At 43.0% G+C, this 14,569-nt stretch overlaps 1 protein-coding gene across 2 annotated transcripts in view; it reads left to right on the top strand.

Moving 5' to 3' along the window:
- Positions 1–14,343, top strand: part of spata17 (spermatogenesis associated 17) — a 46,306-nt gene extending 31,963 nt beyond the window's left edge. For both annotated transcript variants that reach the window (XM_050043866.1, XM_050043858.1), the window contains exon 10: positions 14,197–14,343. The gene's annotated coding sequence lies outside the window, so the exon portion shown is untranslated. The remainder of the gene's footprint in view (positions 1–14,196) is intronic.
- The last annotated feature ends 226 nt before the right edge of the window (positions 14,344–14,569 follow it).

The raw sequence follows: 14,569 nt of genomic DNA, 5'->3' as shown, positions 1-14,569 counted from the left end.
CGCATTATTTAGAACCTTCTGTATTACTCTAATTAACAGATTTAAATAATCGAAATTTGGACGTTTGTGAATCGATTCAGATTCGTCCACGTCCGAATCGTGATGCATCTAAGAATCGGAAATTTCCCCCACCCCTATTCACTGCTATTTGACCCTAAACAGACGGTACACGATGGCAAACTATCTAACAGCTGTGACAGATCAGAAACTGAGAAAGACACTGACTATGTACAGACTCAGTGATCACAGCCTGGTCATAGAGACCGGCAGACACAGACCTGGCTGCTTAGAGAAGACAGGCAGTGTCAGGTCTGTCCTCGGATGGAGACAGAGCAACATTTCCTGCTACAATGTGGCACATATGAAGATGTCAGAACAAAGTTCTTCACAAAAATTAAATGTGAACTCCAAGATTTTGATTCACTCCCTGACCAGACTAAAATACAACATCTGCTGGAGAAAATACTGTCAGAGCCATAGGTGCAGCCATATGTCAATGCATGTCACAGGCTAAAAGACAACCAGCACAACAATATATAGTTTATCTCATCACAGATCACACTCCTTTAAAATTTATGTCTATGCACTTGTAATAATACATTGTTGTTAATTGTTTCTGAATTCCCACTGTTCTAAATTGTGTCAAATGTCATGCCAATAAAGCTTTTTGGACTGATTTGGAGGCAGCCGCCTGGAGAAAGAGAGGCTTTGCCCAGTGAGGCTCCGAGATAATGTTTTCGTCTACCGTCTGCTTAGAGGTGGTGAATTTACAGCTCATAGCAGTTTAATATAATGCAGTCTCCAGCTTTTGTTTGATATCTAGTGTCAGCAAAAAATCTTGTTGCACATTTCCGATAAGTCGTTAATGTGGTTAGCATGTATTAGCTCGGAGGGCTAACTTGGCTTGTTTATGTTGTTATGTGAACGTCACCCTTAATGTTCAGCCAAACCCTGTTCAAACTCTCACACTGCGAATAGTTGTATATTCCTATTGAACAGCCAAATGCGAACTGACTGACATAATTAAGGTACAGTCGGGTACAGCTCAAACATACACACATGCACATGCATACACAAATGCATGCATGGAGGCACACACACACATACATACCATCCAGACACACGTTTATACATGCTGGCTAAACTTGACCTTCCTTTTCTCTGTGATAATGCTGCTGCTGCTCGGCAGGATGTTGCTGAAGAAGATGATTAAGATAGTGGTGCCTGCTCTCAGCCCAGCCGTGTCATACTGCTGTCACTCAGAGCACATCAGACCTCAGATTCCCCCCCTTTCGTCTCTCTGTCTGACGCTTCATCTTTCTGTATATCTCTCTACCTCTATTTACTCTCTCTTTCTTCTCTCGCTCTGTGGTAATTAGTGCATTAGTCCTATCGTTGGCATCACCCCCAGCTACAGCAGCAGCCAGCAGAGCTTCGTGTCACAGCTCAGAGGGCCAATGGAGTGGACAGCTCAACCCTGGTACTCATCATCTTCATACCGTGCCTGGCCAGCCTCCCCCCAGCCACATTATCTAGCTATGTTATCCAGCCATGCTCCTAATTATTTTCAAACCCTAGCCACAGCCCTCTCACCCAGCCTCTGCCACATTACCTAGCCCTGTTTGTAATCATCACCCTAAGCCTTGCTTCAGCCCTCTACACAGCCTGAAGCCTCATCATTAACATAGCCCAGTTTTTTTCCTAGATCCAGACCACGGCTCCCTGGCTTGACCATCACAGCTCTTGGCAGTATGCACACAGCATCCTCAATCCAAACCAAGGCCTAGAAATAGCCCACGACTCCTGGACCTTTATTTACCTTAGCCGTCTGTGTCACTGTAAGAAAATCTATCCATGCAAATGTAGTCCTGACTGTCATAAAACGCACATCTACACATAATTATATAGATGTCAGTCCCCACCTTTTCAAGAGCTCAGTGGCCCCAGCTGAGGCAAGGAGGGGCTGTGATGGTAGCCCTTTCTCCAGCTCCTATGTGCCCTTGCCTTGACTTCTCGGGGTACCAGCTTAAGATGAGCTTCATAGACCTCAGACCCTCCTCTGCAGCTCTGTCCTTTAGTCATTTACATCCCTCATCTCTTACTGAACTCTCTCGAAGCACCATATTTCAACACCAGCCTGAAATTCAGAGCTCTCTTGATAATTGTAGCCTCTACTTTACTGTTTGTGTCTAATAACTCTGTCATACCATCACAGTGATGCTGGTTAAACTTGCATTTGTTGTCAACCCACATGGGTCGTCATGCATCATCTAATCGGATCTATAGGCCTCCTCCACATCAGAGTAGAATGCAGATTTCACTCTACACTTGTTTGAATGGCTAAGGACGGTGCTCTCTTAAGGTGATTACATTCCTCACTCAAAGATAGCACGAATATGAACTGTTTGTGATCAAGAAAGGCTAGGAAAGGCTAGGTCTTGTAAGTGAGTGCCTAAACTTCTTATAGTTACAACATTTAATACAGCCAGCAATGTAAAATTCATTGCAAGATACACCAGCTAAATGCACCAGCAAAGCCTAATTTCAAATGCAGATACGGGAAAGCCCTCTCTCTCCATGCTAATTTTGTGGTTGTGTTATTAGCCATGTCACCAGCGGTACTGCCTGTAACCATAGAGGAAAGCTAATTAGGAGGCTACGTGCTAATCAAGTACACTACAGTGAGTGGTCACGTCTGTGTCTGTCTGCGCTCCGAGCCTTTCTTTCCCCTCGCATTAGACTGACACCCGTCACAACTTTCAAAAGCTAGCGTCTGATCAGAACCAACACACACTGATACACACCAGAACACACATTTCCACATCCTGCTTTCCTGAACACATACACAAACATATACAATCCACATGCACACACATAAATACATGCACAGACCCTTGCCGAAAGCCTACCCACTCATACACTTTAATGTTGCAGCTGCATTGTCCTCGTTACTTCCTCTCGCCACAACACACTCTCCTCCCAAATACTCTGGTGTGGCTTTTTTATTATCATTATGGTATTGTGGGTGCAAAGCTTCAGGCAATGGAGACAGGAAAAGTGTGTCTGCACACACACACACACACGCTCGCTCACTCTTAATGGCCTCAGCCATAATGTATCACCATGATGCATACAGCTGATGTATGAGGGATCTTTTTAATGGGAACAGTATTCATTAGCAATTAATACCCAAACCAAAATAGGCCACAAGTAGAGACAATGGGATTAGGTGGGGCAGCAAATGTGTGAACTCATATGTGTCTACCTTTTATGTGTGTGTCTCTGTGTATGTATTTCCTGCGTTATCACGTCAATCCATCTCTCCTGCTCTGCTGCATTAGTGTCCAGGTTACTGCGGTGAGAGAGAAAGAACGCTAATTCTCCATAACCATTTTACGGCATGTGTAAAACTCTGCAGCCCCTTCATTTGCACAGCCGTAAAACATTCCCCCCGCCACACTCCTTCCTACTCAGGACCTCAGATTTATCAATTAACCCAACACTTTGCTTCCATTACGGTGGCATTTTGCACTGCGAGACCTGCATACAGAGTAACGATGAGGGCCCAAGTGCACACAGCATAATATTAAATGGACAGTCTCAATTAAATGATTAGCAATCATATTTTGGTGTGACTTAAGAGAATGAATGACATTAGACTTATTATTTATGTCCAGAGCTGTTGGACCTGACTTGACCAGATTAACTTGGGTCACTTCAGGCCAGTTTTTTAACTTAATCGAATGAATTTATGTCAAGCTCCTGTTTAAAAGTAATAAATAAAAACGGTGTCTGCAATTTATTATTAAAAATAGTCACAACTTCTATAGTGGGTTCAGATTTGCTTCTTTAGGCCTGAATGCAACCCTCAGGCCTACTTTAAATCAAGGCCTTGTCACACCAAGTTTGAAACAAATTTATAGTCCATAAGCTGGGAAAAAAATCAACCACCCCCACCAAAAAAAAAAAGCACATGTGAACTAGGGCTGGGCAATATATCTATATTATATCAAGATTTGATACTAGATACAGTCTTAGATTTTAGATGTCGTAATATTGTAAGTGTTGTCTTTTCCTGGTTTTCAAGTTTTTACAGTAAAGTGATATAATTTTCTGAACTCCCTGACTGTCTAGCTGCTCTAATATTTGCCTTTACCCACTTAGCCATTATATCCACATTACTGATGATCATTTATTAAAAATCTCATTGTATAAAATATTTTGTGAAAGCACCAATAGTCAGTGTTGTTGTAATATTAATCAATTGGTCAAAAATATTGTGATAGTCGGTTTTCTCTATACCGTCCAGCCCTAACATGAACCTTTAGAAATTATGGGGCTTTTATTTTGAGTAATTTTCAAGCTAAGTGGCAGGGCTAGACAAGTATAAAGGCATACTTTGCACATCTTTTTCCAAACAGGTGTGTAGCAGAGGGATGAGCAGAACGAAACTTGTAGAAAAAACTCCTGCACACTGTCTAACTTGCAAAAATGAGGATTTTAATGGTGCAGCGTTTTGGTGACTAGACCTTTATCAGGCAAACAGTGTTGCTGTGTGACTGTTTGCCTGATGAAGGTCTAGTCATCAAAATGTTGCAGCATTAAAATCAGACACTGTGGGGGAGTTTTTTCTACAAGTGCTAGTCAAGTGAAATCGGTCATTCAGAAAAATTTTAGTCCTTAAATTATAGCATCAAGTTAACATGACTTGAGCACCACAATTCAGCAGGAAATTATGTGGTTTATATGTAACTATGCTTTAGAAAGAAAGACCATGTCAATTATTGTGATATCCATCTTAAAATATAACTATTTTAATTGAACTGCAGTTGCTAAACACAAGCCGCAAGACAACATAACACCTAGCAGAGCAGAATGAATTGTAACACACTTTAAAATTCAAAAGTATATTATATTATAGAAAGATTAAGTAGAGATGCTTATGTTTTGCAAAGTGTTGGTGTCAGTCTAAATGCATCTCACCAAGTATTGCCAATATTCCAGTCATAAATGGTAATTATATAGTTAGGGCTTTAGAGAAAGGGCATTTTAAAGAAAAAAAAACGAGCAACTCACCCAATTTAAATGAGGTCAGTAACCTATATTTAATTAATACTCACTGTTTGCTAGCATTAGTTTCAGCAGACAACAAAAGAAAATAAAAGATACCTACTGGATAAAATGCATTGTCATCATGCTTATTCTGAGGCAAATGGAGATGGGAGATTGCTCTCAGGTTTATTTAGATAGTTTCCTCACCATGTATACATGGATGTAAGAGAAAGCAGGCAGACAAGCAGGATAAGGATGTCTGTGCTTTTAATGGACCGCCTGTCCCTGTGCAGATATGCTCCACTGAACCATACTGTATGTAGTGTGGTATAATCACTGCCTTTCTCTATCTCTATCTCCTGCCATCACTCTTTCTTTCCCTTGCTGTCTTGTTTATTTTCACACTTGTTCTCTTTTTCCTCTGTCCTCTTCATGTGCAGTACCTAGCTGCAACTTTTTTCTGCCCCCCACCCCCACCCCCTTTCTCACAAACTGTGTGTTGTGGGTGTGTGTGCTATCAAATAGCTGAGTGCACAATACACACACACACACACACACACACACACACACACACACACACACACACACACACACATGCATACTTGAGGAACATGACAGCCCTATCATACAGCAGTGTGTTGGTGATAGAAGTCAACCCTGGCTGTGAAATGCAAATGGTTGGAATGAAGGTATGGCGTAGACGGATGCAGAGGATGCAGCAGACAGGACACATAGACTTACATGTGTGTTTTGCATTCAAAAGAGCAAAAGAATACATTTTCTAATAGCAGGTAGAAGATGTGTTTTGATTCTCGTACATTGCCTGTTTCCTCTTTTGCATGTTCTGTTTCTCCTGAGGAGTTCCCTCTTGTTGCTTTTTCTCCCTGTCTGTCCATCTATCTCATTTCTCAGATGAAAGATGTGTCTTCTGGAGATACAGGCTGTGCATGCGTGAAGGCACATGTCTTTGTGGGTTTTTTCAATATGTTTGCGATTCATATATTTTGTTTCGTACACTTGATAAGAAGCCTGATGTTTATGTGAGAGCCATACCTTTACCTATGCCATTAGATGGTTGATATATGTGCATGCCCGTGTGTGTCTTATTGCAGGCTCATATGCTCACCAGCCAGCACAGGGAGCATGTGAGGGGGGGCTGGGGTTGGCGATGGTATCTGGAAAGGGAAGCAATCACAAACACTTAAACCTGCAAATGGCCTTGATGTCCTGTGCTAAGCAGTCTGTGTTGACTGATGAGCCTGTTAACCCTGGCTGAAACAACTCCAGCACAGGGGATTAGACATCAACGCTGGTCCCGGCTGTTCCTGGCCCATTTTGCATGGGAATTGTGCATATTTAATCTAAGGTGTGCTGAGGTGCAAAGACAAGCCCCCCTCTTCTCCATTTCTCATTATAGATGTGTAATAGCACCCTGAGGCTGGGGGCCTTAATTCACCAGCCCCGGCCCCAGTCTTAATCTTACCCTCAGTCTCAGCCCCCACCCTGCCTCAGTGCGTACTCTCAACCCAAATCAGTCCTAGTCCCTAGCTCTCTTCCCAAGATTTGTCTCTCTTAGTCCTATTTTACATTGTGCGTTAGCCTAAACCATGCAATTCCTGGGGCGAAGCCTTTTTACCTTTCTAAGCGCAAGTTAAGACGGAAAGCAGCCCAGTGTTAAAACAACGCAAGGGGCTACGCTTGCGAGAGAGTGGTATCGATGAGACAATGATATGATCCAAGAAGGCCGGTTAGTACATCTAGGAGTTTGAAAGCTTACCAGAAAACAAAACACTGCACTGAGGTCCATTAGACTATCAGGTAAGGTTTTACAGTTCTGGAAAGTTATTTAGTTATTTATCTTTTTTGGCACAGTGATCACCTGGTAAACAGACAAAATGCTGCGTTTACATTATTTGCATTACATCGGACAGTCCTGCACCATGCCAGATTACGCTGCATTGCATTGCAGCAAAAGTTCTTCATGCTCAACCTCCTTTATGAGTTCTAGTGCTCTGCTCTACTTTACCCTGGCAAACTCTCTAGAGGGTAGAGCTGAACCTGACATGAAAATTCATGGCTGAGCAGAGAAGTATACTATGCCCAAAACTGAGTTAATCTGCTCGTAAGAAAAAAGGTCCAACGAATATGCACTTATATTTGAGCTGAAGTGATACATTGATATGTTTATTTTTTACATTGTTTTTTACACTCATTCATGCTGTACAATTTTCCTTGATTTGCCAACTCTTCTTGCTGTTGCACCTGCAAGGCCAAAACTGCTGAGGCCTTTTCAGAAACAAACATTGGAGGATGGAGATAAAATGCATGCAGGCAGCAATAGGGTTTGGTAGGTAAATCATAGCGCAGTAGTCAGACCCAGCTCATTTCTGGTAATGTTGAAGGAACATGGTCGTGTTTCTTAGCTTTGTAAGAGCACTATAAAACTCCCAGCACACCTCAAGGCAGTGAGGTCAGTTAGGTCAATAAAGATGGTTAGATTTTTAAAGTTATTCTGTTGAGGGCAACATTTCTACATGGTGGTGATTCATGTATGAGAGAGTTTCCCTGATTATTACTGTAATTTATTACTTTTTTCCACCACATACAGACACATGTCAGCTGCAGCTGCTCATTCCTTCATTAGTTGTGTCCTCGTATGGACATGCTGCTGCTTTTTGTTGAAATGGTTTCTTTGTTTCTTCATGTTGCATTAGTTGGGAATTCTGCATCCGTTCCCTGATTAATGCGATTGAGTGTCAATGACAAGAGCTCTCTGAAGCATCTATCCATCTAATTCCATCTATCACTCCATCTCTCTCTCTCTGTCCTCTCATCCCCCTCTAATCCAGCCAGCACTTCTCTGCAGGACAGATCAATTAATGTGTCTTCTCGTTTACTTGTTCCTTTTACCCTTATCTTTTTTTTCCCTCTTACTTTTCTTCATATTCCTCTTCAGACGATTTTCTCATGCATCTCTCATGCATCATATTACTACCTTATGAGAGAAAAGTATGTGTGGACTGAGTGTGTGTGTGTATGTGTGTGTGCATGTACGTAGTTTCAAGAGGGACCTCATGCTGTGTGTGTAATTTCTTGTTTGTACATGGTCCCGAGTATCTTTGACCACTGCAGAGCAGGGGAGAGATGTTTAGAGAGACAGAGAGGTTGAACAAGACAAAAAAAAGATTGAGAGAAAAGGAAAGAGAGGGGGGAGAGGGGAAAAACAGGATGATAACAAAAGCAGCTCGGATTTCACAGACGCATATTTCATCAATCATGTGAATAAGTCGTGGTGATTATGCATGGCGGTGGCAGGCCGAGGGGGGGCTGATTACCATACACCATAAAGGCTGCTTTCTTATCTCACACACACTGATTAGTTTCTGTCTGCAGATAGCCTCTCACTCTTCGCTCTTTTTTTACCCACACACACCTACACAGACACTCGTGGGGTGCATCTATCTCTGGCATACACACACATTCTTTACATGTGTGCACGCACACACACACACACACACACACACACACACACCGATGCTAAAATTCCAGGTAACTGGAATTTACCTTGTGAAAGTAGGCCAACCTCCAGAGCCAGATGAGAAAGGTTTATGGAGCCTCTCATTGCTAACTGGTTTTACGTAATCAGGACTCAGAATAATCTTCAAGAGAACTGCAGTAAAACCATGGGAGATACTTGAAACACTTCCCCCCAAAACATTGTATGTCAGAGATGGATTTAAGTTCTGAATGGTACAAATGACAACAAAGGGTTTTTTAGGACCCAACATGGAAGCATTGTGACAAGAAAGCAGAGTTTTGCTTAAGTGTTTTGAGATTTGTGCAGTTTACCTAGGCAAATAATAAAGCAGGAAGTGGCAGGTTGCTGACATGGTTAGACAAGTTTCAAGACTCTCTGCAAAGCTCCTTTTCCACTGCACAAAAATCCCACTAACACCTGCCAACATCTGGGTTTTGTATTTAACGGGAAAGGGTACAATCGGCATTAACTCCCGGGGTTCGGCTCCAGCTCCGTTTGGCACCGATTGGCAGTGATGGAAGTACAACACCCAGGTGTTTAAAGTAATTTGATACAATGACGCACTGCCACAAAATACTGTCTGTATCTGTCCAAGCAGCACGAGAACATTAGTCTGCACTGAGTGGAAAAAGAAACTGAAAAAGTAACAGATATATATACAAAAGTACCAACCGCAACATTTTCACTGGCCACCATGCACTTTCTACTGTTTACTAACCTGTTTTCCAGTGTGTTTGTGATGTTAAACGTAACAAACCAGTAAAAAAGGAAACAACTAACAAACGGAAAGGCATACTTGCCTATAACAGAGTCATGTACACAGCTCTGGTCTGCTAGTCTACTGTGAAAACAGTCTAACACCTATTTTTGAAGGTTTTCCCATGTTTAAAAAATCCTTGCATAAATACTTTATGGTGGAAAAAAGGGGTACAAGTTGAAACAAGGTCTAATGTGCCACCATACTGCTATGAAAAATGGCACCAATAAAATTTCTAAAAGGTTCCTTTTTTTCCTCGTGCTGTTACATGAAAACCAATGTCTTGCAAGCGTTCTATTGTCTTTGCAGAAATTATTAAATATCCACAATAAAAAAGACCATTGTTCTGTATCTTCAAATAAGATTGTTTCGAAAAAGGAGAGGCGCTGTTTTCACAATAGGCCTTTTACACCTTTGCATCCAAAATTTATACGAACATATATGTTGTTGACTTTTGCTTTGCTTTACTTTTTTGGTGGACTGATTGGTCACTAGGAAATAGAAACCAAAGTGTCTTCCTATCTTACCCTTAGGCTGAAATAATTTGGTCCTGTTTTGGTGCTGTGGGTCATTTTCCTGGACCTACGGCCTTTACGTGATGCAGAACGAGAGAGAGGAAGCGAGGCGGGCTGAGGAGGTGAGGCTGGGGCAAAATTAGCTACGTATGAAAGGCCTCGCTTTGTGTCTCAACCAGGGAATTAGAAATTACTCCTTTCTCTTGCGCTCCCCTCTCTCTCTTGCTCTGATATATAATGTAAACTCATTTAGTAACCAGGCTCGAGCTGCGTTGCACTGTCTGAGTGTCTGCATGTGAGAAGTGCGCCTGGGACGCATTAGGGCCTCCTGACAGGGGCCTGGGTGAAATAAGTGAAATTAATGGAGCTCCTTTCATGTCGGACAAGGCCGCAGCACCCCTTTCACGCCGCGTACAGTCACAGAAAAGTCAATACTTTTTTATTACTCCTCGCTTGCCCTACATTCCCCGCTACAAGTGCTCTGCTCACTAATTGGTTTCAGTTTGCAGAGAAAGAGAGAGAGAAATGGGAGAGAAAGAGAGGGAGAGGACTCTATCCCAAAGAACACTGAAGCAAATAAATCAATCTCATATTTTTTCTCCCCGCTGTCTTTTTTCATTGAGTAACATCATGGCAGAGAGAGGGAGAGATGAGAGGGAGAAATGGAGGAGAGAGGGAGAGGGTAAATGGTTGGTTAGAGCACGCCTGGTCCCCAGGGAGCATAATGATATCTGGGAGCCTGTTAATGGAGACGAGTGGTTAAAGTGGTCTGGGGCCCGGGCCAGGTCACCCCTGGGAGCTTCTAACCAGCAACCTCACCTCAGTTGGCTGCTTGCGCTCTGGGCTCAGAGGCACAATGGAGCATCCCACCAAAATATAATTTCAGGCAAACGCTTTGATAGATTTACAGAAAATGACATTCAGCTCAATCATGTGTGGGTGCAGGTGTGAGAATCAGTCTTAAAATGCATTGAGGCCTCTTTGGCGATTGTTTGCATGGTGCTTTTCAAACCTTGCTGCGCTTATGTCGAATGTCAAATTACCAGAAATATTGTCTTGTATTATGGCATGTGCATTGACTGTACAAGTAATGGACACAGCTATCATGACATAACTCATTGGTTTGTTGACTCCCATTTTGAAGCCTCAAGTTTGGCATTTCGATCTTCGCCATCTTCGAGCCAGTAGTGACCGTATTTGGACAAGAGGCTGGTGCTGTGGAGGACTGAGAGGTGGATCTGAATGAGAAGCCAAGGACACTATCAACAGACAGCCTGTCCCTCAAAGAATGAACCAAAACCATTTTGTACCAGGGTGTTAACATGTAAACGTGTTTATTTCTGCTGTAAAGTTGGGCATTTTTAGCATGGGGGCCTATGGGGATTGATTGATTTCTGGAGCCAGCCTCAAGTGGCTGTTCAACGAACTGCAGTTTATGGCACTTCCATGTTGGCTTCAGTTTTCAGTCCTGGAGGTTTCCACTTGGGCACACGGTGCTGAATGAACACACTTTATTTTTTCTACTGAAATAAGAATGTTTTGTAGCAGTAACTCAAAACAGCAAAGGTGCACATACACCTTGTTCAGGATTTGGAATTTGAATACTGTAGAAACTTTATAACTGTGTGTGCCTACATTTCTGCAAATATAGCCCGTATGTGTGTGTGTGTGTGTGTGTGTGTGCGTGCACACCGTATGTATGTGTCCTGTCTGGCAGTATGCTGTTCACTGTTGTGCTAAGCTTAAGTGGCAGTGGGGTTAGCCTCTTTCAGAAACAGCACAGCCACAAATTGATGTGACACTTTGAACCCCCTCCCTCCCTCCATCGCCGCCAGCCCACCATCTCCCACACACACACACACACACTCACACACACCAGCCTCCAGTTAAAAGGAGGTCCCACCAGTCTCGTTTTCTTTCTGCGTCCCAGCTTTCACAGCTCTGGAGTGTGGGCTAGGGTAGGTTTGAGGGGTTGAAGCGTGTGTGTATGTGTGTGCGTGCGAGCGTGTGCGTATGTGTGTGAAGGAGCTGTCACACAGGGCTGGCATCACCATCCAGTTTGCCATCTCTTCCTCAGCTTGACAAGTCCCTGCTCCCTACCCCATGGCTAACACACACACACACACTTGTGCAATCTCTCTGTCTTTCTCTCTTTCCTCTGTCACACACACATATGATATGTGAACACACCAATCACCAACTCACATGCACAGTTTGAATGCATACAATGAATACATTTATAAGCACACACCCACATGTCTCCAGGTGCACATGTGGCCACATGCTGCAAATTACACAATGAATGGGTTTGACAAAACATGCAGCACGCTCGTGACACTGTGACAGAAACACATCACATCACATAATTGTTACTGAAAAGTGTAGCTGAATTTAGACTGGAATTTGCTCAACTCTTGTATGTTAGAGTTTCTGTTTGTGTGGCATCGCAGTGTGGTGTGTGCATGTGTGTGTGCGCTTGTGTGAGATCTTCTCCGCAGTTGTTGGCGTCAGATCACGGAGGGGTTCTGTTTGTTACAAGGACAGGCTTGTCCCCGCCCCCAGGCGTCGGCATTACGATGATTGTCATGGCGATGGAGTGTGAGTGACAGGCGGGATCACATGTGGTAGCCGGGGAGCAGGAAGCCCGAACCGCCCCAGTCCCTGACATTAGTTTGTCCTTCATCAAAACTTTACACTCGTTTATAACTACTCACTCCCTCTGTTGCAAAATCTCTCTCATTTACTTCTTTTTTTACCATCTGTCTCTCTCATGTACTGATCTCTCTTTCTCTCTTTTATTTCTATTTCTCCAGCTCTTTCTCTCTCATTTACATTTTGTTTAATACTCTACTCCTCTTTCTCTCCTGTCTCTCTCTCTCTCTGCCTCTCATTTACTTCACAGTTTTTCTCTGGCTGTCTTCATCCAGTGCCGAGCTTAAGATACTTTTTTTTTTTTTACATCACATTGCTCTCTAGGTAATCCAAGTAATTGGTTAAAAGGGCAAATTGAAGAACAGGTTGTATCATTACACACAAACGCACACACACATGCACAGTGCATTCCCCGAGCACTGTAGCTGGTTATAAAAGTGGGCTCCGAAACACCTATGGAACAACAAAGTGTGTGTGTGTGTATGTGTGTGCGCGCATGTGTGCGCACAAGCATTTTTATCCATGTGGGTTTGCCTCTGCAGTTTTTATTTGTCAGAATGTATGCGTTGATGCAAACTTGTGTGTGTGTGTGTGTGTGTGTGTGTGTGTGTATATACACAGATGCACGTGTATGTGTGTGTTTTGGTGAGAGAGCGAGAGCTTTTTGTGCATCGCAGCAGAAAAGGAGGTCAGGGTTTGCACGGAGACTCGGGCATTCATCATTAGCCTGCTGCCGCTGCCGGTAATGTTGCCCGTTACAACCGTGATTAAGAGCCCCGCTTAGTTCCAGCAGCCGGTGCAGACGCACAAACACACACAAATACACACTCGTATGTGGTACTGACTACGTCTCTGGTTCTCTGTAGTTTTACAGAAAACTCTCTCTTTTACACCATCGCCCAGTGCGGTGTGCGTTCATGTGTGTGTGTTTGTTGTTTGGGGGCTGTGCTGTACATGGTCTCTAACTGCGAGGAGGCTTCAGGGCCTGATGAGAAACCTGTCACAGTCATTCATGAAAAGAGCAATTCACTGCTACACACCGCGCACACACACACACACACACACACACACACACACATAGCAGGAGGCTGCACATGGTCTTGGTGAGTGTGTTTATGAATCATAATGGATGGATGTACACCTTCATCCCTATTTATAAAAGCTGGTAAACTATCATGGCAGTCTAGTGTCATTCAGCAATCACTGGATGATGTTATTTTTGTTGAGAAGTAGATGAAGAAAGTCGGTGGAAAGCCACGTTTGCCTTTCTGCCCTTAACCAAATGCCATCATATCACACAACAACACGTTGCATCCTGTCAACTCTAATTTTTAGTAACCTATCAGACTGCAGTATGTTCTCCATATGGAAATACAGCAGGTGAGATCAACAGCCACTGAATAAAAGTAAATAAAAGACAGTCTTCTTTCAGGTCATCCCCTAATTGTCTTGGGTCTGTGATTAGCTTGCACAAGAGATGTGAAAAATGAAAAAGGACACATTAGAAGTGGGTGAACGCTGGTGTTTTGGTTTATTTACTACTTGCCTCATGTGTGAAATGTGAGTTTTTAACTTAATCAAGGCAAAGCAGACATAATGATCCTCCGTTTCTGTTTTTCCCATTTTTTTCTCTCCATCCCTCCTCCTCGTGTCCTCTCTGCCTTGCCTCTCCTCCTCTCCAGCCATTCAAGACAGTGTTCGCCAACTACGACGTCTTTGATGAGTGTGCTCATCTGTCCTCCAAGGCAGGCAGCATTATGTGACACACCTCCTCCTGGCCTGAGAAGATTAAGAGAAGTACCAATAAAGATTGCTTATTGCATTTCTTATATTGTGTTTAGTTCAGTGCCTGATGGTTCATGTGAACATTTTCTTCTGTCGAGTCTTTAAATTTAGTGTTGCTGCCTAATATGTCATATGTATAGTTCAACTTGTGTATAAATAAGAGTCACTCGTTGGATTTCCATCCAAATGTAGTGCCGGTTTAACTGAATTTTCAGAAAATTAGCAAAAGAAAATGTACATTTATGTGCTTTTCCACCTTCTACTGTTTAT

Source organism: Epinephelus moara, chromosome 1 (genome assembly GCF_006386435.1).
Source record: "Epinephelus moara isolate mb chromosome 1, YSFRI_EMoa_1.0, whole genome shotgun sequence".
Lineage (NCBI taxonomy): Eukaryota > Metazoa > Chordata > Actinopteri > Perciformes > Serranidae > Epinephelus > Epinephelus moara.
This window is presented reverse-complemented; position numbering and strand designations above follow the sequence as displayed.